The sequence below is a fragment of the Chionomys nivalis genome, chromosome 16, assembly GCF_950005125.1.
Source record: "Chionomys nivalis chromosome 16, mChiNiv1.1, whole genome shotgun sequence".
Classification (NCBI taxonomy): Eukaryota; Metazoa; Chordata; class Mammalia; order Rodentia; family Cricetidae; genus Chionomys; species Chionomys nivalis.
Window position 1 is genome coordinate 14,810,243 of NC_080101.1, and position 23,436 is coordinate 14,833,678.

At 44.7% G+C, this 23,436-nt stretch overlaps 1 protein-coding gene across 2 annotated transcripts in view; it reads left to right on the forward strand.

The window, feature by feature from the left end:
* Nucleotides 1-4,907: 4,907 nt before the first annotated feature.
* The window catches only part of Lpar1 (lysophosphatidic acid receptor 1), a 109,458-nt gene continuing 90,929 nt past the window's right edge, over nt 4,908-23,436 (forward strand). The window contains exon 1 of one of the 2 annotated variants that reach the window (XM_057791163.1): nt 4,908-5,001. The gene's annotated coding sequence lies outside the window, so the exon portion shown is untranslated. Of the gene's footprint in view, nt 5,002-15,608; nt 15,643-23,436 lie in introns of those variants that run through there. The other variant, XM_057791164.1, reaches the window with a different exon arrangement.

Here is a 23,436-nt window from a genome sequence, read left to right on the forward strand (position 1 = left end):
AGAGCATAGCTTAAGCATAGGAGACCTCAAAGCCTCTCTGCCCCTGCCCACAGCAACACACTTCCTCTAACAAGGTTACACCTATTCCAACAAATCCACACCTCCTGATAGTGCCACTTCCTAGGGGGACATTTTCTTTCAAACCACCATAATCATTTTGATCATGTTTGTGAAAGTTATCTTAATAGAGTTCTATATACTACTTTATAAAATTTGTTTAGCTATCTTAAGATGACACTATGTTATCTATAAATGATGGCCCCTTGTTTTTAACCTTTATATCATCTAATTTCTTTCTCTTACCTTCCTGTGTTGGCAAGGGGCCAGAGTTCACTGTTGAATGTACATGGATGCAAGCTGTCTTTGTTACTAACCTTAAGAAGGAGAGCTCTACTGAAGGATCACTAACAGTAGTGCCTCTAGACCAGCTTGTTGGTAGCAATGCTTGATTTTGCCTGAGAAATTCTTCTAAAACTGTAATTGGAATCTTCATATTCATACTTAATTTTTCTTTCTTTCTTGTCTGTTTTGAGAGAAGCATTCCTACCCTCTGACGGTCTTACGCAGTAATATTTTGTTTTGTCCACCTTTGCGACCCTTGCTTTGTAGTTATGTTTATCGTTAGCTCGAAAATTGTTGGCACAACACGTGCACCTGTGCTCTCACTCTTTGCCTTCCCTCGCCTGTGGGTCGCCATTGCTTGCTCAGCTAGGCAGGGCGAAGGCATTATCAGCCCTGGGTCTGCTTCTAGCATCCCTCGAGTTATTCACACAGAGATGCGTGATTAGACACAGGCAAATACGTGGTCACTCGGCTTCAGGTTCTAGTTTTCTGCCCTGTGTACACTGGAAAGCTCCACATGCAGCCCCAGCTTCTAGTGCCCTTTCCTGGAATGTCCTTAGGCCATGTCTTTTCTATAGAGTAAACTTTTCTTCTTTTTTCTTTCTTCCTTCCTTTCTTTCTTTCTTTCTTTCTTTCTTTCTTTCTTTCTTTCTTTCTTTCTTTCTTTCTTTTTTAAAGTAGGTTGGATTTTGACACCCATCTTTGCCTTGGGCCTTTTAAAATTGAAAGTGTCTTTAGGGATAAGGCCCATCTCAGGGAAAAACACTAGAAAGGCTGAATATTAGGAGATGGAAGAGACCCTTTGTCAAGCAGCCTGAAACCCCAAAGGATGCCATTTCCCCAAATTTATTCTTGAATCAATTTCTCCATCAAAGAGGGGAACATTCCAGCAGATCTCTGAGCTGAGAGCTTTGGTTGCATGCTAGTAAGTTTTTGTTTGTTTTATTTCCAGAGGGAAGGGAACTCAGAGAGGAAGAGTGCATTAGGGAGAACAACCAGCAAACACTCTGAACCAATGAGAGCATCAAAGGAACGGCAGATGGCTCTTCAAACCCCAGTAATGCTCCTCTCTTTACAAGTTTTGGGTCACTAGATAATCCGTGTGCTTTAAGATGTTTCGTGTGTGTGTGTGTGTGTGTATGCACAGGCACCCATGTATGTGGAGGCCACATGACATCAGGTACCCTACTCTGTCACTGCCTTCAAATCCAAGTCTTGACTGAGCCTGCAATTCCCAGCAATCCTTCCATGTTGCTGCAAGTGTTTTGCCTTTTGCTTGACATCAGAAGCTTGACTTTTTTTTTTTTTTTTTTTTTTTTTTTTGCCACTGCTGAAGAAGCACATGCTACTTAGCAAAACCCAGGAGAGACAGTTTAGCACTAGGGTGAGCATCCAAAAAGAGTTGGGGGACAGGAGGGCTCCAGATAGACATTAAATAAAGTGTGTCTAGACACCCTTCTCTATTCACATCCAGACAACATCATAGATGTTAGGATTTTAAGGAACTTATTCAAACACATTTTCCTGGATAAAGACAACTTGGAACATGACTCGTGCCTATGATGCCAGCATTAGGGAGGCTAAAGGGTTCTTAGAGTTTGAGACCAGCCAGCCTTGGATACATAGTGCCACTGCTGTGGTATTGTAGCTCACTGTCTCTCTTTTGCGCTGGACACCTAACCTACTTCAGGTTGTTGACCTAAAGCTGGTTGCGGAGCTGTCTCATTCAGACAGGCCTTTGCTTGTCAGCAAGACAGGTCTGTCCAGGCAGACCTCTTGTTTATTTCAGCTTTGGCTGTGGTAGATGGAATAAAGAAGAGATAAAGCAAGTAACTCGGTGTGTGTGTTTATGCGTATATGTGCGTACATGTGTATATGTGCTTGTATGTTTATGCATGTAGGTATATGTGCATGTATATTTGTATGCATATGTATGTGTGTGTTTGTGTGTATGTGTGGTGGTGGGCATCAAAACCAGCGCATGCTAGGTTAGCAATCTACTCCTGAGGTACACCTTTTCACCCCTACTGTCCTGGTGAATACATGTATTTAATGAAGACAGATATCCCTGTTTGAGGTTGGGAAGGATCACAGAGTAGCTAAAGCAGTTAATACTGCAATAGTTGGGATAGAAGCAACTACATTCCTGAAGAAGGCAAGAGATGAAAGCAACATATTAAAATTAATCAATGTGAGTACAAGCTCAGAGAAGCCCACTTATCGTGTGCCTTTAACCAGTGAGGAATGGCTAGCGATGGTAATCCTTTAAAATATTCTTCGCATTAAGTATTGATGTTGAGAAACAAAACAGGTCGGGTAAGTAGAAAGAGAAAGAAAATTAAGCAATAAATAGGACTATTATGAATTTAGTGGTGCTCTAGTGAAAGTCCCTTTCAATGTATTCTTGTTTTTTTTAATATATATGTATAATATCTGATGGTTTCCTGTTCATCCCAACTCCCTAATAGTTTAAGATCAGCCATCATTATTTGTGATAGGAAGTAGTTTATATCTATAGGTTTATTTATCACTTATTTTTATAATGCTGGGGCCCAAGCTCAGGGCTTTGTACTTGGTAGGCACTGTACCTCCGACTAACACCTGCCACAGGATGTATTTCTGCTTGTTGTCAAGAACAGAGTTGCTGCTGGGTATGACAATATTAGCAATAGTAAGGAGTACTTCTTATATTTTAAGTAGATAATTATAAAATAAGTCATAAATTGGTAGAAAGGAGTTTGGAAAGCAGAGTCTTTTAAGAAGAGATTTAAAGAGGTTTTAGAGATGGGGTCTTGGTCATGTAGTACAGACTGGCCTGAAACTCTTCATGTTGTCTCAAGTTCCCCTGGGCCGAGATGACAAGTGGGTGTCACCTACCTTGTGTAGCTCCAACCATACTTTTTAAAAGTAAACAGTTTTGTATAATAAATGATCAGCTTTTCAGTTCAGCCTTGAGCGCTGCAAAATACCACGGACAGGAAATGGCCATGGTCCTTTCAAGTCACAACCTGCTGAAGGCTTGAGAACTTTCCACCCCCCAGGGTCTTATCAATGGAACCCATCGCTGTTGGCAGTGACCTCTTTCTACCAGGCAAGGGCTTGGCGATCAGATCCATTCTCTCACTGCCTCAGCTAGTCCTACTTCACTGTGGTCTGACAACCCTCGATGTCCCTCGGGCTAGAGATGGTTAGGCCTTTTACTCCTAGGCATCTGCTTTTCACACATGGAGGACACAACTATGGACAGGGGCGGAGAATTCTGATGACCCGGGAAACCCTGGGGTGGGGCTGGAGTGAGAAGCAGGTGGATGGGCTGGCACGGAGAGACACCTCTCTCTCTGTTGCTCTGTCTACCGGGTCACGTTAGGCTTCTGGGCTGGTACCCTCCAGAAAATGATTCTTAGGCCCAGTTCCCGCCCACACCTCCAGGTGTGCCCCCCGCCCCCCCGCACTTAATTACTCCCTGAAAATCATAGCTTGCCCTTGCAAAGTTGCACTAGGAGAGCGGAAGAGAAATTTATAATCATAGAGCCAGGGACACAAAGCCGCAGTCACTTTGATTTGCAGTTGCAAAGACACACGGAGACTCATGCACCTTTTTTTTTTCTTTCTTTTTTTCTAGCGGCAAAGCCAACCCTTTGGCCTGCAGTTTAGGGCCGCGCCGGTAGAAAGTTTGCTCTGTCTGCAAAGTTTAGAAACTCAACTAGGAGGAGGCCCACACCAAGTCACCAGGTCTTTTTTTTTTTTTTTTTTTTTTCCGTTTCGACTCTACTGTTCGGTCTTTTCAAACGAGGGAAAAGCAACAAGACAAAAAATGCACCATGCAGGGAGTCAACCAAAGCTGTGCAAGCAGCTAGGCTTTGGGGTGAGCGCAGGAGGGGGCAGGGGTAACCGGGGTGGGTGTGTCTGAAGTGGAGGGTTGGGGGAGAGCATCGGGAAGGTACTGAATGGGAGGCTTAGCTTCCCTCACCCTCCACCCTCCACCCACAGCAGCTCGGGAAGTTCAGTGAATGACTGGGGGAGGGGACCACAGGAGTTAGGGGCGCAGGGGGAGTCACGCAGGTAAGGGGAGCTGATGGGGAAAGGCGCCGGGGGCGGGGTGCGGGGAGTTGCTGATTTGTGCAACGTGGATGGGGCAGAAAGCGCCAGAAGGCGGAGGGAGAGGGAAGGAGGCTGGCACCGAGGCTTCTTTCCCTGCCGCCCGCCTGCTCGCAGAGTTCGGGAAGTCGGGACTGGGCGGCAGTGACGCCCCAGGAGTCTTTTTTTCCCTCCGAGCGAGCGCAGCGCTACAATCGTAGCCCCCTGGCTGTGCCCTGGTGAAGCTTGGGCTGGGCTGGCCCCGAGGCTGCGGGGACTGCGGAGCTGTACCTAGCAGGTAAAGGCGCGGGCGGCCGGGTGTCCCCCGGCGCGGGTGGCGACGGCCCCGCCTCCTATAGGCGCGCTCGGCTCGCGCTGTCCCACCACCCGCGGCTTTGTGGCCCTGCGCGTGAGCGCCTGAGAGTGCGCGCGCCCGCGGGCCCGGAGTGGGTGGGTGTGCGCGCGTGTGTGAGGCCGCCTGCAGGAGGCGAGGCTGCCCTGGCCTCCCGCACCAGCCGGTGGAAGCCAGCCGGGGAGGGAAGTCGCCTCAGCCGCCCGGCGGCCCTCCAGCTCTTTGGCCAGGTCAGTGCGCCCCAGGGTCCGTCCGAGTGACGCGTAGGTGGCCTCCGGTTGGTTACCTGGGGTCGGGTTGGGGGTGCGAGAGGGCTGGCGTGGGGCGCTCCGAGTTCCTTGGTGCCGCGTCCCCGAGGACTCAGATGGCCCTGGTTGTCCCAGCGCCCCGCGCTCTGCTCGCTGGTGACTTAGTCGTCCCTTGAGTCTTAGGAATTTAAACTTAATGTGAAGTCGCCTGAGGCTTAGTCAGTACCTGGGAAATGCAAGGCAGGGGAGGGACCTGGCTTTGCCTGAATGGGTTGATCCGCTGTGCTGGTTCCTGTAGGGAGAGTTTACTGTGAATGCGTTTAAAGTTTACGCTGTTTTTTCTTTGCTGCCATTTGGCCTTTGATGTGAGGCACCCAGGGCTTGTTGCTGCTTCCAAGCTGGGGTCCTGGACTGTCTCTTTTCTCCGTCCTCCTTTCTTCCTCTCCTCCCCTTTTCTTTCTTTCTCCCTTTCGCTCGACGTTTTTCTTCTTTTTCTTTTTAGTTGAAACCTACGAGGATTTCTTCCATGTGGGTTTCCAGCGAGCACTGGCTTGTGAAAGTTTCGCTCTTAAGCTATACCCATCGTCATTGATGCCTACTGCTAACTGCAACCAGAAGGTAGCTGGTCATTAACGCAGAATCCTCTGTTCTTTCCGGCAGTGCTATGTGCTTGTGCCTTTGTGTAAGTGTCCTTTGCTCACCTAACAAGACTGTGAAGCCGGAGGTCTGAGTTTCAAAGTCTTAGAAAACGGAAGAACATATTCTTCGGTCAGGTAGAATGAATACCAAGGAAGAGGAGTCAATTAGGCTTAAGGCCATGTGCATCGCAGTGAACTACATGAACACACCGCTGTTTCTGCCCTTGGTTCTCCAGATACAACATTATGAATAATAATCACCAGGGCTGTAGGTATATGAAAGTCGTATTTTTTTTTAAAAAAAAAACTTTTATTTCCCCTTTCTTTGGTCTTGAGTGTTAATTTGAGGGAAAAGAAATGCAGAAAGAGAGGAAAGCCGCCCGAGGCAGGAAGGCTGAGAAGTGCGGCTGCAGAACTGGGCCTTGTCCTCAGAGCCCCCTGGTACACAGCGTCCCCTAGCGGAGCAACCCGGGCCTGCTCTGAGCTCCTGGTCTTGGTGTCCTGTCAGGAAAAGGGATGGGTGGGATGATCTTTGCTGTTCTACCTATCTTCCCAATAACTGGGAACTGGTGGTTATTGCGGGGGACTTCTCAATGATAGAATAATTTGAGCAGGGAAATGGGAGCGCAACAGAAAGAAAACGGGAAAAAAAATAAAGAAACACATCATGCAGGGGTGCTGGGAGGTAAGGAACTTCCAGTTTTTCCTTTCTTTGCCCACGAGGGAAGCAGTAATACAGTCTTCTCCTTATTATTACAACCCAATGAGGCTGCTTAAAGCTGACGTCAGGACTAAGTGATCCTTGATGTCTGACTGTCTTCAGGGCCTCAATCACCTGCCCACCGTGCTCCTGCATCCTCAGCTCAGGAGAGGGAGGGGCTGCGGCCCTCCAGAGCTCAGCATTCATCCCCGTGGGTGATGGGTAAGAAGTCACAGAAGTGAGAATATAAGTGGCAGCATTTTGGAAACTTCTGTTTTCATTCAAAGCTAGTACTTTCCAGAATGTAATTTGATTTTGTTTTTCAGATTGTATCACAGATGTCGGGGTTTACAGAATCGGCTCTGTTTGCCCTAGTGGGACACTCAAGGGAAGAGTAAATCCTAGGTGCTGAGTCTTTGGGCTCACAGGAACAGTCTGAAATCTGTGATTTCTAGGGAAAAGGATTGCTCCAGATGCTTGGTAGAAAAGTTTGTACTCCGTGCTGACTTCACTGGGAAGCTACAAGTGTGCGGCTCATAATATCTTTAGAAATTTAGTTTAAGGGCAAATTTTTAATGTTGTGCTTAATGTGTGGTCGCCCTACCCTCAGTGTCTCCTTCCTTCCTTCCTTCCTTCCTTCCTTCCTTCCTTCCTTCCTTCCTTCCTTCCTTCCTTTCCTCTGTCCTTTCTCCTTCTCCCCTCCCACCGTGCTCGCTTCCTCCCTCCCTCCCTCCCTCCCTCCCTCCCTCCTTCCCTCCCTCCCGCCCTCCCTCCTCTCTCCCTTCCCTCCCTCCCTCTCTCTTTGCATCCCTACCTGCTCTCCCCCTGCCTCCTTTCTTCCCCTCCTTTCTCTCTCCCTGCCTTTGTCCCAACTTTATGCCCTTCATTCTTTCCTTCCCTTTTTGCTCCCCTTTCTTCCTCCCTTCTTTCCTTCCTGCCTCTCTTCTTTGGTACCATGATGCCTACACACGTGAGGAACACGCTTTACTTTGAGGGTGAGGTAGGCTGTCCTGAAAACTGACACATAGCCAGCTCTGACTTTGCCCACGAAGTCAGCATCTTGCTTCTGTCTGCTTTCTTACCTTCTGCAGAGCAGGATAATTCCAAGTCTCTATCGTGTTAGCCTTTAAGTAGCTGTTATGGGTGTGTTAGACTGTTGGGAGCGAAGGAGAAAACTCTAATCCAGCAAGCAGCCATTGAATTCTTGTTGTAACAGGTCCAGAGAAGATGAGGAGAAAGTTCTAGAGGGAGCTGAAGTGCAGACGGTGGGAAATATGGATAACCATGGTGTAGATGGTGAAGAGTGTAGCTGTGTCCTGTTGGTTCACTGTGTGGTCACGGAGAAGTCTGAGGAACCTGGACAGGCCAGGGAGCCAAACAGCCGGAAGAATGGCCTGTGTCTCCCAAAATCAGTGGGGAGAGTGAGGACCTCTCAGAGGTGGCTGTAGTCAGGGTCCCTGGCAATGAAGGAGGCCTGGATGTTATTTTAAGATGCTGTGCTGTGACATTATTTTGTCCTAAGATGCGTGAAGCCCCCGACTCGGACTGCCTAGCAGCAGGGTGAAGGTGAAATGTTTGAGAGCTGATTGAACGAGTGTTCTCTGCGTTCCGTTGTAAACTCGTAGCTAGGAAGGAGTGTGGCACCATCGCCAGTTTATTTCATGTTATCATATAAAGCGTCTGGAACAATCCGTGTGTCATTTCTTCCCCCCCTTTAACCCCTCCAGACGATAGCTTCCTTTTGGGAAACTTAACTTGGTCAAAATGGATGAGGCCGGTTGGTTGCAAAGGGCCTCTTGGGGCCTTTTGAGTGTGTGTGTTCAAGCCCCTCGGCAGACACAAAGCTGTGCATCGGTGGGTGCTTTTCCTGTTTGGGGAACAGCTTGCGGGTTAATGCTAATTTAAACACAACTCTTCTTCTCCACACTGGCATTCTTGACCCTGTTTATATTATACATAGCATCTTAACCACAGTGTGGATTATGTGTAGTACAGACGAGAGAGGCTTGTTATTAGCGCAGAAATAGGGCTAGACTCTTTTAAAGAACCGGGAGGTGTAGAGCCCTAAAAACCCTCTATGGCATTTGATTTCCAGTACTCCTATAGAAGTGCCCTATGGAGTGATGTGCACGGGGATTTTATTTTCTCATCTCTGAAGCAGTTAGCTCGTTATATCTCAGGGGAATCTCAGTAGAATTCCATCAGGGAAGCGAGGACCTCTCTCCTGTCCACTGCCTTTTGAGTCACTCCTGGGAAAGGCTGAGCTTTTTAGCTGCAAGTCAAGCTGATTTGGGTAAAGACTTTGAGTTACTGTTGAGTCTTGAATGCCAGGCTGCCTGGGAGACTGATCACTAAAAGAGATTTGGTTAGCATTTGTGATCTTCTGGATGCAATTTCAATGCATGAACCTTTTAGTAACTTTTAATTTGTTCATTTACTTATTTTTTAAAATCTTCAGCAAGGTGTGAGGACTTAGGCTTGCAATGGTTAAAAGAAAAAAATCAGCTAGTTAATTAATTTTGGTAAGTCCAAGACTAATGTATTTTATTTTAGGGTTGAAATTTCTCAGCTCTTTGTTTTAGTAAGTTCATGCATAATGTACTTTATTTTAGGATTCTCAAGGGATCACTTTTTTTGTTAGTGAGTGGGGGATGGTGTTGACATTTCTTGGCTCTTTGTTTTAGTAAGTTCATGTATTTATTTATTTAGTAAGTTCATGCATTCATCCTTACACTACCTGGTTGCTGGCACAGAGCCAAGGGAATTGTATCACTACCTGGACGTTCTCTCCCACCATCCCACCGCTGTTACAGAGGCTTTAACCCTGGAGTTCACATGAAAGCCAGGGCTTCCCTCCCGACTTCTAGAAATGAAAGGGAACTATTTTGATGCACCCATGGATTTAGGTTATAATTTATTTTCTTTTTGTGGTGCCGTTTTAAAAAAGCGATATAATAACAGGGCAGACTCTTTAGTCCAGCGCTAAAACAAACATGTATGAGCCTGAGTGGGTCGGGGTGTGCTTGTGGTAGCATAGGGAGAAAGGAAAACGCTTTCAAAACCAGTCTCTTCTTCTGAAGGGGAAAGAGAAAGCTTGGCTATTGGCATGTAGCTTCGGATCTCCGCTGAAGTTGAAACTGTCACTTAGAGGGTGTTTGTCAATTGTGGACATTCTGTGTGCCTGTGCATCCAGGGTGCAAGTTGCCCTGGGGGGGCTACATCAACTGTTCCCCACAGCAAGTTGGCCATCTCCCCTCTTTATTTACTCCAGCTCCCCCCTTTCCCTCGCTCTTGTGACAGGGTCTTATACGGTAGCTCAGGTTAGCCTGAGCCATGAGATGCTGCCTGGCCTCTGACTCATAGCAACCCTTCCTGCCTCAACAGCACCCCAAGGGTTTGGATAAGCCACCACCACACCCGGATTTCCTTTTTTATCCCCCCATTATCTAAATTTGAAAACACACTAGATTAGTCTTCCTGTCAGTGTGCTACATTCAGGTGTCTTTCCCTGTATCCCAGGGATTCTCCCAACTCTTGGTTGAATTTCCGCCCCCAATTTGCTCTTTGGAGGGAGGTAGATATGGGGCAGGGCAGGTCAGATCCTCTCAAGCCCAGAGGTATGTAACTGACTGTTGGTGCAGGTCTGTGCTAAAAACCAGGGATGGACAGAGATGAACAATGCAGGATCCCCCCCCCCCACACACACACACCACATCCCCAACTAAGAATCCAGTGAGGGTTCCCAATGATGGGTTCTTGGGACTCTGAGAACATCAAAGGCAAAGGGTCAGGGGACACCTGGCCTTCAGAGTCAAGGGTCAAGGCAGTGGAAGTGGAAATGCTGAAGATGGGGGAGGAACCATAGATTAGAATCTGGAAGGACCCTGGGAGACTAACCAAACCTGGGGAGAACAAAAGAGATGAAGCTGGAGGGAGTTAGGGGCCTGGAGACTGAGCTCTGCTGTGTCCCTCCGGTAAGTCAAAGGGCTTTTCTTTTACATTTGTGAACTAGGAGCACATACTGATATTATTTGTTTCCCAAGTCTACTTTTCATTCTTCACATAACCCCATCTATGGCTCATTCAAGCATCCCAAGTTCAGTGGGTGTTAGTTAATTGTGTATCTACGCCTGGGGGTCAGTCAGAAACAAGCTATGGAAGGCCTCTTCTCTCTTCTATCATGGAGATGGCGTTCCATCGTGTTCTCTCTCTCTCTCTCTCTCTCTCTCTCTCTCTCTCTCTCTCTCTCCACTCCTTCACACCAGGATATCGCACTGTGTAGCTCAGGCTGGCCTTCAGCCTGCAGTTTTTCTTTCTCGGGTTCCTAGGCGCTGGAATCACAGTTGTACACCACCATGCCTCATTTTTTCTGTCATATTATGTGACCAACTGAAGGCTTTCTGAAATGCCTTTGCTCAAAATCGCTTTTGAGTGGATTCTTCTGTTTCAGCAGCTTCTTCAAAGTCCTCTCAGTGTTTCCTCTGGGTGAAGGAGGCAGAGCCTTCTATTTATAAACTCAAAACAGTTGACCAAGATTTACCTGTAAATGTAGAGCCAGACACAGCCGTGCCTTGTCTGTAGCTTGCTTCTGTTTCCTTCCAGATAGTCCTCCTTCTGACCCAACTTGTGTTTGAGTGTCTACGCTCAGTTTATGGCTGTCTTCCTAGAAAATTTCGAGTCTGGTGTTTGACTTTGATGGTTTTGGTGAGATCATCTAAGATACAAACATTGTAGAAAGCGTCCAACCAGAAGAGAGGCACTGTGCGCCTTTGTGAGTGCAAACGGTTATGTAGTGGTCCAAACCGTACACATATGTCCAAAGTAAGAGATGTGATCTCTGCCACTTCCACCGTCTCTCTAAGGTAACTGCTCCGTCATCGATTTGTCCTAAAGACTTCTGTTCTTGGCTTGGTTACTCAAGCCCAGATCACTGTGCATGCTGTTTTTGCACACACGGATGCATTTTCATACATTTGTGTGTGATCACGTCAATATGGTTCCATTTGTCTCTCTTCCCCCTGGTCTTAGCCAGGCAGTACCTGAGGTTGCTATCAAAGGTGACGAGCAGAAGCCAGAAGAACATGGCCTCTTCTTGCCTACAGCCTGACTTCATTCAGTAGAGTTTTTGTCAATGATTCCAGAGACTGTTATGAAGTGGGTGTAGGGGGGGAAGTGGGGAGGAGGAACAGAAAACCGTTTCCAGCTGTGTGACACTCAAGATGAATAATGCCATTGCAGGGTGTGTTCTTTCCACAAGGGCTCTGCTGCCCCTGGGTCTCCAGCGGGGGGGGGGGGGGGGGGCATCGGAGAGCCTTTTGTGAGGTGGAAAATGCAGTGCCAGGGGAAGGCCTGGATCCGCTTGTGCAACAGAGACAGGTGGAGTTATTCATTGGAGGGCAGATTTCACTGTGGGAGCGGTCAACAAAGCCTCCCTCCCCCAGCTCCTTAGAAGTCTAATCAGGCCACGATAAGGATGGCGTGCTCTCAGGACAGAGAAGCACAGTACTGCCAAAGCGGGATTGCTTTTGTTAAGGGGTTGCCTGCCTCTCCGCACTCTGGTTTGTTGGGGGAAGCATTGTTGTCACGTCAGGAAAATGAAGCTTTCCTTCTGCCCCTCTGTTCATTGCAGTTCCACGGAGAAGCCCCGGCCCTCCTTGTTGAGGGGACCCAGACAGAATAGTTCAAAGGCCAGGGCAGTCAGATAGACGTTTCCAGATTCAGCAACTTCTGCTTTCTAGTCATTTTTATCTGAGATCCTGTCAGTGAACGCTCATGCATCTAATATCTTAGAGGATTCTGAGTCCTCGTGCACGGCCGAGAACACTTAGGAAGAGAAATTCAACAGCAGACAGAAAAGCCCGGGTCCTGCTCTCAATTAGATTATAAACATGGAAAGACTCAAGCCAAGGATGACTCAAATGAGGCAGCTAGTAATAAATACTCCAAACCAAAGTTTAAACAGAATTCTCCGCACACTTCTGAGGGTGGAGGGAGAGCTCCCTCTGCCTTGGAGTAGATGAGTGATTGGCATGGCAGCTGGGTGCTGGTGTCAGGCCCCTGGCTAAGTTTATTCCATGCCTAAGAATAAGAAGAGAGACCCAGCAGGAATGCGTGTGAGTGACAGGCTTGGGAAGATGCCTGGAATATATGGCTTCTGACAAGCCGTGCGGGTGGACACGGGGCCTGTCTTACGGGTTGAAGAAGGCACTGAACTAAAATGGTTGCTATGATGCCATTGCCAAATAAGACGCCAGGGTATGAGAGGGTTGCCTTGAGGTTTGCTCATTCTAGATATGTCTGAAACTACAGAGGCAGGTGTGTTCTCCTGGAGCTGGAAATCTGGATACAGAGCTTAGTTTCAAAGACAGAGCTTGCCATGTTCAGAAAGATTCACAATACATGGGACATGATTTATGTAAATACCGCTGAAATATATGTTGAAAGCTAGTGAGAACTTTCAAAGTTAGAGGATGTATTCGGGCCTGGGATATGTCTTGGTAAAGTGCTTGCGTAGCCCACGTGAAACCCTGGGTTTGATCCCTGCCACGGCCCAAACTTAAGTGTGGGGTGCATGCAATCTAGATGCAGGAGAATTCCTGAGAGTTCAAGGTCAGCCTGGCCTTCAGGAGACTCTGTCTGGGAAGAGAAAATCTACAATAATGGTTTACCAAGGACAAGATATAATTTTGGTCTTTGAGTGTTTTTCTCTAGTAGAGAACTGAACGCAACCAGGCATTCCTTGAGCATACATTATGGCTTCTCTTGATTGCATGATTCTGGGTGGGTGGCTTAGACCTGTAATTCCTGCTGCTTGGGAGGCTGAAGCAGGAGGATCTCACGTTCAGGGCCTGCCTCGGCCCTGGAAATAAAATATTTCATATCTGATGGGATAAAATTCAGATGATAGAGTGTGTTCAAAGCTGGCCTAGGCAACTTGGACAGAGTCTCTCATTGAAGTTAAAAGGGGATCCGGGTATAGCTCGGTGGTAGAGCAATTGCTTAGCCTTGTGTGAGGCTCTAATGTCAGACCTAGGCACCACCCAAACCACCCAAACCCAAACCCCAAACAGGAAATGGTGTGGATTTTGGCATGATATTCTGTGGCGAACATAGCTTTCACCCCACCTCCAGCAGTCCTTCCCAGTTAGGATTGTCTGAGAAATATTCTTAAAATTGTTGGGAGATTAATGGTGATTTGGGGGCTAGCGGAAGGAACAAAGCAGTTTTAATTAGCGCTAGAACTTGCTGTGGGACTCCCATTGCTGCCATGACTAAGAAAGGGCAAACTGAATCCTCGGAGGAACTTGGAAATCCCAGGAGCCTAAAAGAGCATTCTGAGAAACCCCAGCAGGCTCCCATGGAGGTTCTAGAAAAATCTAGTGAACTGCTTCATTGAGGTAAACAGTAGGACTTGGTTCAACTCTGTTTTTTTTTAGCTGGATTTAAACAACAACAACAACAAAACCCTTTTCTGAATAAGATTTTATTTCTACTTTAGATAATTATATTGTCATGTTTTCTACATTTTTTGATAGAGCTAAGATAAATTGTTTTTTGTTAAGCTGTTATGATTCTTTAAACATGTGCATATTTCACGTGGTAGTGAAAGCAGGGCCCACATTTGGGAATACTTGGGCTGGAGAGGAGATTCATCTGCAGTCTCACTGCTCAGTAAAGTCTTCCTGATGCTGGCTGTGGTGGCTCGCACCTATTGTCCTGGCACTTGGGAGGTGGAGGCAAGAGGACCAGGAGTCCAAGGTCATCTGCAGCTATATAGCAAATTTCAGCCCAACCTGGGTTGAATGAGACCCTGTTTTCAAAACCCAAATCAAAACCAAACTTCTCTATTGCATTTTGGAATAATTCCTTGCAGTTCTTAAACTATTAGGACCTACTGAATATTTAATAATGTTTTGCTTTGTAGCTAAACTGTCGATGCAGTCTATGAAAGTATTTTATATTAAATGTCCAATGATAGGGAGAATAATCACTACATGTGATAAACTCCATATTTAATTATCACCTTCTATCTCTGCTTATCTCTCTTCAGTCTCTCCAGGGCTTGTGTTTCCTGACCCATTGTTACCTGCTATTGACTTCTTTATCCCTACTCCAAACAGTCTCTACACCTGAGTTTACCTACACAAGGACCGTGGCTTCCAGGCCTTTCTGTTCACCGTTGTCTCTGTTGAGAAGCTTTTCTCTCCAACTATCTAAACGCATATTGTCACCATGACTTTATTCAAAGCTTACCACCTTCTCAGCGAGGCCAAAGCCGTCTCTAGCTCCTGCCTGTAAAATGGAATGTTCTTTCCTGTGTGTCCAGCTTGCCTCATAGTCCCTTCTTCACTGTATTTTTGACTTCTTAGTTGAGGAAAAAATACTTTTTAAAAAAAAAGTTCTCATTTTGTTTTCTGATGTTTTCCAAGTGCTCTCAGTTATACACAGCAGAGTTTTTCGAATAAAAAAAACTTGAATGAATGAATTTAATTATGATAATTAATTACATTTAATTTTGATAGATAAGTAAATACATAAAGAAATGTATTTGTGGTTGTTAAGCATGCTAGAATAACTCAGATATAGCCTTGACTTCATGATGTTTACAGTTCAGTGAAGGTGGGGATGTCTTTTGGGGAGCTCACTGTAGCTTTAGGAAGACACAGCAAAAGAGGCAAGGCTGCCATTGTTTCTGAGATGGAGAAAAATGGGCCTGCGACTTGAAGGCTGAGCTAAAAGAACTGAAAATGAGATGTGGGGGTGGGACAGGAACTGAGGGGGGCAGTGATGAGGACAAAGAAAAGTGGCTTCCTGGAAAGGAAGATGGGACTCAGCTTTTCATGTCTTGAATTGAAATGAAGTCATTGGTTTTAAATGATGAGATTATGTAATGGTAGGCATTTGTCATACTTATTGGTATTTTTGATGGACAGAGCTTCATTTTGAATACTTTTAAAAAACCATCAGCAGTATTTTCATTTTAAACTTTGCTCATTCATGAGAGAGTAGGGATTTTCCACTTGAAAGTGGGAATTTAAGCCCATGGAAGTAGCTTCAATTCTGTGTCTGGCAGATGATTGCTCTGTGTACTCCTAAATTCTTTGTTTTATGCTAATGCTATTTCCTGCAAAATTTGAAACAGTACAGGAGAATAAATGTTCTCTTTGGCATTTGTCTTCATAGAGGTTCCTTTGGGAGGCTCAGCAGGATTCCTCTGAAGGCTGCTTTATTGTAGATGCTCTATGCGTGTGGACGTCCCATGGCTAGTTCTGTTGATTCTCATACGTGAGTGTGGATTTTATAGTTTTTATTTCTTGGGGATTAGGGTTTCTGAGCCTGATTTTCTTTAGGTGATAAGTACAATATGTGCTTATTAGTTGAGCTGCAGTACTAATATTCATAAACTCTAGATTCTGTTAGCCTACTTGAGCTGTTAGCATTTGGGTGTTTCTACAAGTGGTTCTGTCTCTCTCTCTCTCTCTCTCTCTCTCTCTCTCTCTCTCTCTCTCTCTCTCCAATGTCAACTACTTTCTGACAATTTCCTTGTTAAATACATAATGTGAGTTACAGTCTAAACAACCCTTTGCATTAGGAACTCTTTTTTCTGCTCAAGTTAATGTTGCTATTTTTGTTCTGTTGTTGCTTGTATCTGAAATGTCTTCATTTGCAGGTCTGATTTTAAACTTTGCATGTTATTTTATCATATATTTGCCTGTAAGCAAGATTGAACTGGATTTTGTTCTGAGATACCTCTCGACGAGGAAACATTGCTTTTATGTTTATTGTTATAATGGATGAAGGGACCTCGGAGTCAGCACAGAACACACCCAGACACCAAATTCTCAGCACAAAGGAGATTTAATACCCTGGAGGGCCCAGTTTTGGAGAGGGGCTGCTTCTGGATCAGACAAAGACAACAGTAGGGGTCTCTGCTGGAGTGGTTTTTAAGGAGAAAAAGGGGAAGCCTGTGCTAGGGTGAGTTGTTAGGTCCTGCTTGGACAGGTTAGCTAGTGTAGCCAAATAAAGAATTTTGACTGTTAGACCTTGGTGATCAGTTTCAGGAGTGAGTTAGACATAAGGAAGTGGCCAAATAAGGGAACTGATCTTATTGGTGTAATAGCCACATTACAGTTACCTTCATCGATGGGTTAAATCACATAAGATGTCTTGTACTTGATCTTAAGCTGCTAAAAAAAGGCATTTTTATATTGTTCTGCCTAATGTATTTTTTGGCCTTTCCTTTTGTTTTTGTCTTTTTCCATGTCTTGTTTGTTCTGTACATCTGCAGCATGGTGAGCTGGACACATCTGGTCTTCAAGTTTGCTGGTTACTGCTTGTTTAACAATAGGTCTGTAAGTTTCTCTCATTGCAATGTTGTTGTTCAAATAATAAGTTTCAATTTAATTCTGACATCCATCAAAGAATTTTGTGGTTTTCCTTTTCAATTTCCATTCCTCTTTTATTTATACTTTTCACTTTATAACTCCTATTTTTTGTTTATTTTGTTTTTTCAAAGAAGCTTTTTATTGGAACTCTTGTTCCAGTGAGCTTCAAGTCTGACCTTGCTTTAGTATCTGTTCCAGGAACCTCTCTTCCCTGTAGGATACCAAAATGCATGAATACTCAAATTTCTTATGTAAAATGGTGTTGTCTATGTGGCATACTAACTCAGATCTATCTCCCTGCATATTTTAAACCAACTCTGGATTTCTTAAAGACCTGGTAGTCTATACACATCAATTCCATATAAATACTCGATATATTATATTGCTTTGGCAATACTGATAAGGAAAAAGAAATGTTTTTATTTGTTCAGCTGAGATGTAGTTATTTCTTTTCTTGAGTGTTTTTGATCCACTATTGGTTAGCTGCCTATCAAGGTGAACATTAGGTTTCCATTTCCTATTTGTCACTCTGTACAGCAATGTTGAGTGTATCACTACAGCTGGCTGTAGTGGTGCTGAGGAAAGAGGTCCTTATTCCTGGAGGTGTGAAGTCTGGTGAAGAAGGCTGTTGGCCCCCTGCTTGCAATGCATAAATGCAGATGCGTCAGTGCTAGAAGAGAAGGCAGGCGAGCCTCATTTGACACTGAAGAGATTCGGGAGTTCCTGGGGACGTGCTGTGTCTGCAGCATGAGATGGGTTGACTCTGCGACGTCCTGAGTTGCTGTGTATGCTTGGGATTGCACAGGCATGGAAGACGAGAAGGAGGGAAGGAAAACAGGAGTTAGGGACAGGTGGAAGGCAAACTTTTGATTGTCTTTCCCCCCCACCCTCCTTTTTTTCTTTTTGTGCTACTTGGTGAAGTCCCAGTTTGTAATTCTCCCTTTCTCCCTTAGCACATTTCCAATAAGGATAGAAATGACTTTTTTTTTTCCCCAGATGAGTGTAGCTGCTTGTGGAAACAGTTGTGCAGGATAGCCCTTTAGCATCCTGCTGATTAATAGCTAGCATGTATTGATGGCTTGTTCTGTGGGCAAAGCCTTGCATAACCCTGTGGTGCAAGTAACCCTGGTCGGATTCAAAACACTACTAGATAAAGTAGTTACCAATTTCATACTTTTCCATAATCCATAGGAAATCAGAAGAGCAAAGTTAAGTCTTTGATTAGTGAAGACCAGATGGCTGGCTACTGAATAGCTTTTTGGTGGTTTTCATTGTGCAAAGAATTATCATTCTGCTTGCTCTTTGTTTCCTATTCACACTGCTTTGCCATGGTAAAATTTTTTACCATTTAAAAAAAGCTGTGTCAAGAATTAAAATATTATACATTAGAAATCTGTAAGGCGCATTTGAGACCGAGAGGTGGGAAATCAAGAGCCATGTGCCGGCTCCCAGCTGTCCCCATGGCATGTTCTGGCCTTTCCAGGCCCTGCCTTCTCAAGTTAAATAGAGGATTCGGGTCATGTTTGAACAACTCATTCCTCAAGCTTATTGTTTGGTGACTCTGATTTTATTTTGTCCATGCACTTAATTTTAAAGACTTTGCTTTGTACTATTTAGGTAACCTCACCCAAGAAGCTCTAGCTGACATTGGGAGACTCCTATGCATTTTTTCCTTCTGTGTTTTGGGAAGATAATTCTCCAGTGACTTTGGCTTGGCCTCTGGATTTCAAAAGCTGTTTTCTTTTCATTGCTGAGGTACAGGGAAGATGGAAAAGTATTATTATCTTAGACTTATCTGTTGATGCTTGCTTTAGAAAAATGTAAAATATCTAAATTGTGAATTATCGACATTTTGTAAAACCTATCAAAGAGTGTGCATTGTGACTTCCCAGAGAAGCATAAAAGAGCTAGGGGATTGGGGAGGACCGCTTTCAGGTTTAATGACGCCCAAGTTTTAGTAACATTTTAGAGGGATGAGCTCCTTTTAGAAGCAGATAAAAGGTATCTGGCAAACTGGTTTTTCCTTTTCCCTAATCAGCTTTTTTTGTGTTGAAATTAACAACTATATTGATATATAGCTACGTTTAAAGAGTAATACTCGATAACTTGATATGGAATGATGCCTCCAATCTTTCAATAGTTAACATACCCAACATTTACTTGCTCATTTATTTGTGGTTTTTTGTTTGTTTGTTTGTTTTTGCTAGACACTTACGGCTTACTTTTGAACAAATTTGAAGTATATGAGACTATATCATTATTAGTATTTTGAGACAGGGTCTCATATAGCCCAGGCTAGTCTTGAACTCATTGTTTAATAAGGATGACATTGAACTCCTGCTCCCTTGTCTCTGCCTTCCAGGTTCTGTACTACTGTGACCATTCATAAATAGTATTAGCTATGGTCATTGTGTTACCCATCAGGCCTGCAAAACTTAGCAGTCTCACAACCAATACTTGGTAGCCCCTGGCCACCATTTGCCCCTTTCCCCTTCTAGTGCAGCTTTTCTTACCAACGTGCTAAAATCAACTGATTTAAAGATGTTTAAACATCATTTTTGTCATTCAAATTATTGTTTTCTACATTCACATATTTCAATATGAATATTTTATTATATTTCTTTTTTGTTATTTAGAAATTGAGGGGGGAATAAGAAATAGGCCTTTTATTTAACTCTACCCAATTCCTCATTTAATAATCAATATTTATCCTGGAAATCCAGGCAATTGAGGATTTAGTATGTGTTTGGGGCTGATTCATCTGCTTGTATCCCTGTTTGCTGTTGAGTTCTTTCTCCTTAGTCTGACTGATACATGGAAACCAGACAGGTCTCCAGGCTCTCAATCTGAAACACAGGTATAGGCAGTGTTTGGGATTAGATGAGGTGTTGGTTCAGGCAGGTACTAGGCATGGGTGTTGCTTCAGGCTAATACCAGAGATAGGTTGGTCCAGGAGGGGGCAGAGACATGTGGTTAACTCAGCCTTAAGCCTTAAGGCAGAGCTGGGAAGAATTCAAAGCACCCCTATGTGCTGAAGGTTCTGAGAGAGTCCTTCTGTGTGGGTCTGAGAGAAAAAGTCGTGTAGATGAAAGACTAAAGCTTCCTTAAGAAATGCCATTTTTAGAATTGGAAGTAGCAGGTGAATGTCTTGGTTTCAAGTGATCTCAACCCTGAGGCACGTGTTAGGCAATGGATATTCAAGAAAAGTCCCAGCTACTTAAGCATCTGGCTGTTCCCAAGGAGAGGGCCACGGACCGCAAATCCTCATCTGAATGAGTACCATCTTTCTAGGCGTAGGAATCAGAGCATTCATGTGTCAACACATTCCTACCGCAGGAGAGATGAGTAGTAAACTGTATTCAATCTTCAGTGTGGATAGACTGCCCCTCCACGACCAGTAGGATTGAAGCTTGAACCCCGGACATACCTGTGTTTTGGGAGAGGCCATTAGGGGAGAGCTGGCATTAAGAGAAGTCGTAGGAGTATGAGTGGAGCTTCGATCCAACAGGATCTTTCCAAAAGAGATAGCTCTCCACATGCACACGCACTGAGGGAAGTCCGTGTGTACAGGAAGGAACAGTCCAAGCCCGCATGAGAGCCAGCAGCATAGTCAGCCATGCTCTCCCCTGATCTACAATGTCCAGGCACTCTCACTCAAACTCCACAATCACTGGTAGTATGCTATGACAGGTTGTAGCAAGCTCTCTTGTTGGACTATCTTTGGACAGCCAGCCTACAAACAATGACCCCTGGAGACTTATTATTAATTATAAAAGCTTGGCTGCATCTTAGGCTTTTTCTCAACTAGCTCTTATAACTTAATTAATTCATATTATTTTTTAATCAGTGCTCTGCGATGTTGCTTGGTTACCTCTTCTTATTACAAAACATCTGATTTGCTCCGGGTCTGCTGGCGAAATGGCGTGCCTAGATTCCGCCTCTTCTCTTCTTCTCCCTGGAAATCCCACCTATCCTCTCCTGCCTAGCTGCTGGGCGTTCAGCTCTTTATTAAACCAATCAGAAGGTGCCTTAGGGAGAGACACATCTTTATAGGGTCCACAAATATTCTGCAACAGCAGGCTAAGCTGACTGACACATTCTCCGTTGATTTTGACTGGGAGGAAAGTATTAATTCTGGCCAGTAGTTGTCCTGGTGGATGCTGGTGGCTGACTTTGAGCTTGTTCTCACACATGAAGAATGCACATCACTTCTTTGCCTCTCCTTCCATCTTTTCATCCCATTTTAATGACAAAATAACCCAGGTGTAAAATTTTTCATTAAACACACTTCAAATATGTTAAAACTTCACCTCTCCTCCAAAATTGTTCTTACATGAAGTAGTGCTCAAAATATTAAAATTCTTTTGAAACTACAAACCCAATCATCATATCTGCATTTCTATAATATGTCTTTTTTTTTTCTTTTATGACCCTTTCCCATTATGGCCTGTTTTATGGTCTGCTTCTTTGTAGAGGTAGTGAATGTGCATTTTGTTTCTATCGGCCATGGTCTAAAGCCACTGTTGCACATGGTAACATGTTTGGAGTCGAATTTTGATAGCTTGATAATAAACCATTAAGTTGTCTAAAAGTTCACTTAACCACTGTGCTCTCTAGTTTTATGTCAGCTTAACACAAGCTAGAGTCATCAGAGAGGGAGCCTTAATAGAGAAAATGGTCCATAAGATGAGGCTGTAGGCAAGCCTCTAGGGCATTTCCTTAATTAGTGATTGGTGTGGGAGGGCCAGCTTACTGTTGGTGCCAGCCATCCCTGGGATGGCAGTCCTGGTATCTATAAGAAAGCAGGCTTAGAAAGCCATGGGGAGCAAGCCAGTAAACAGCATGGCCTCTACATCAGCGTCCGTCCTAACGTAGCTCCTGCCTCTTTTGAGTTCCCGTCCAGGCTTTTTTCTTTGATAATGAACAGTGATGTGGAAACATAGTCAAATAAACCCCTTTCCTCCCCGTGTTGCTTTGGTCGTGGTGCCCCACCCCAGCAATCCCAGCTCTAATATGACAGCCGTTATTTTAGTTTTGGAGTTGTATTTTCTGTCTCTTTACTATCCTAAAAAAGTTTCACTCACAACTTATCATGCAATTTTACACTGTGTACAACCAGAGTCACTGGCTTGAGAAAAACAGTACTTGGTTTTCAAGAAGACAAAAATATCCTTGAACTTTTTAACTCACTGTAGAAAATAAAAAGTATAATGAGAAAAAGGAAGCTATAATTATTCTGATTGAGAGACAGCCACTGTCAAATTTGTGGGATGTTTTCTTCCAACGTTTCTCTGGTTCAGATCTTTTCTAGGCATGTCCTTCTGTCCCCTCAGCACAGCGACATAAGTAGGTAGTTTCCTTGGTGTTTCTCTGTGTGTGTGTGTGTGTGTGTGTGTGTGTGTGAGAGAGAGAGAGAGAGAGAGAGAGAGAGAGAGAAGAGAAAGAGAGAAAGAAAGAGAGAAAGAGAGAGAGAATGCATGTGGAGATCAGTGCAAGAACCTTGGGTGAACCTCAGGTGCCACCTCTATTTTGAGACAGGTCTCTCGCTGGCCTAGAACTCATCCATCAGGTTAGGCTGGACTGTGAGCCCCAGGGATCTGCCTGCTCCTGCCTCCCTCGTACTGACCTTCCAGGCCTTTGCCACTAATGCTTGCTCTTTTAAAATGCTGCTTCTGGGCATCAAACTCATTTCCTTGTGGTGGCAAGGGGAGCATTTTCTTGATGAGCCATCTATCTCTTAAGCGATTACTTTTGAGTGTATTCCCTGGCGACGGACTTTGCTGTCTCAAACTACAAAGACATTTTTTCCTAGCCAGTGATAGTGATGATGAAACTGATGTCCAAAACGATCCCCACACTTCATACCTCATACAGCACAGCCAGAGCGAAAACAGAAATTAGTGAGACCAAGGGCATGACTTTTCAGTGTGGGGCAAAGACAAGATGTTCTCTGTAGTTTGTCAAACTATAGACAGTTAAAATAGTGGACTGTGTCTCTAAACACAATTTGTTGTTGTTGTTGTTGTTATTATTATTATCAGAGACAAGGTCTTACACAGTAGCCCAAGAAAGCCTTGGAATGACAGCCATCCTCCTGTCTCAGCTCCCCATGGGGTGAGATTACATGCGTAAACCACCATGCCTTATTCCAAACACTGTCTTTACAGTAAGCGAAGTTTGAACAAAGCCACATTTAGTACAGGTCTGTGGCGTAGCGCCAAAGCTTATCTTAGGAAAGCAACTGTGAGCCAACGGGAGACAGTTCAGACAAGTAGCTCTGCTGCCTCAGTCGGAGGGAGATGCTGCATGTTCCACATTCCTTGCGGAACGATGGGCGGGCAGCTTTCAGGATATTACCTATAAATACTACGTTGCACATAATTGTAGGCTTGAGAGTTGCTGAATGGGACCAAGCTCACACTTACACAATCTAACGCTGCACCCTTTCCCTGTTGTCAAGCTATGTGTGGATCTCTGTGCTTCCAGCCTTGGCTCCACGGAGGACAGCATCAATGAAGGTCAGCCTGTGACCACAGTAGGATATGCTGAAGAGTCAGAGGCAGGAGGATCACGTTATAGGAGTGGTAACACTCTTCTGGCCAGTAGTAGCCCACTACAGATAACTTTCTAAATCCCACGGTGGCAAACTTGTGGCACAGTAACATGTGTGAGATCCTCATTTCAGACCATTTGA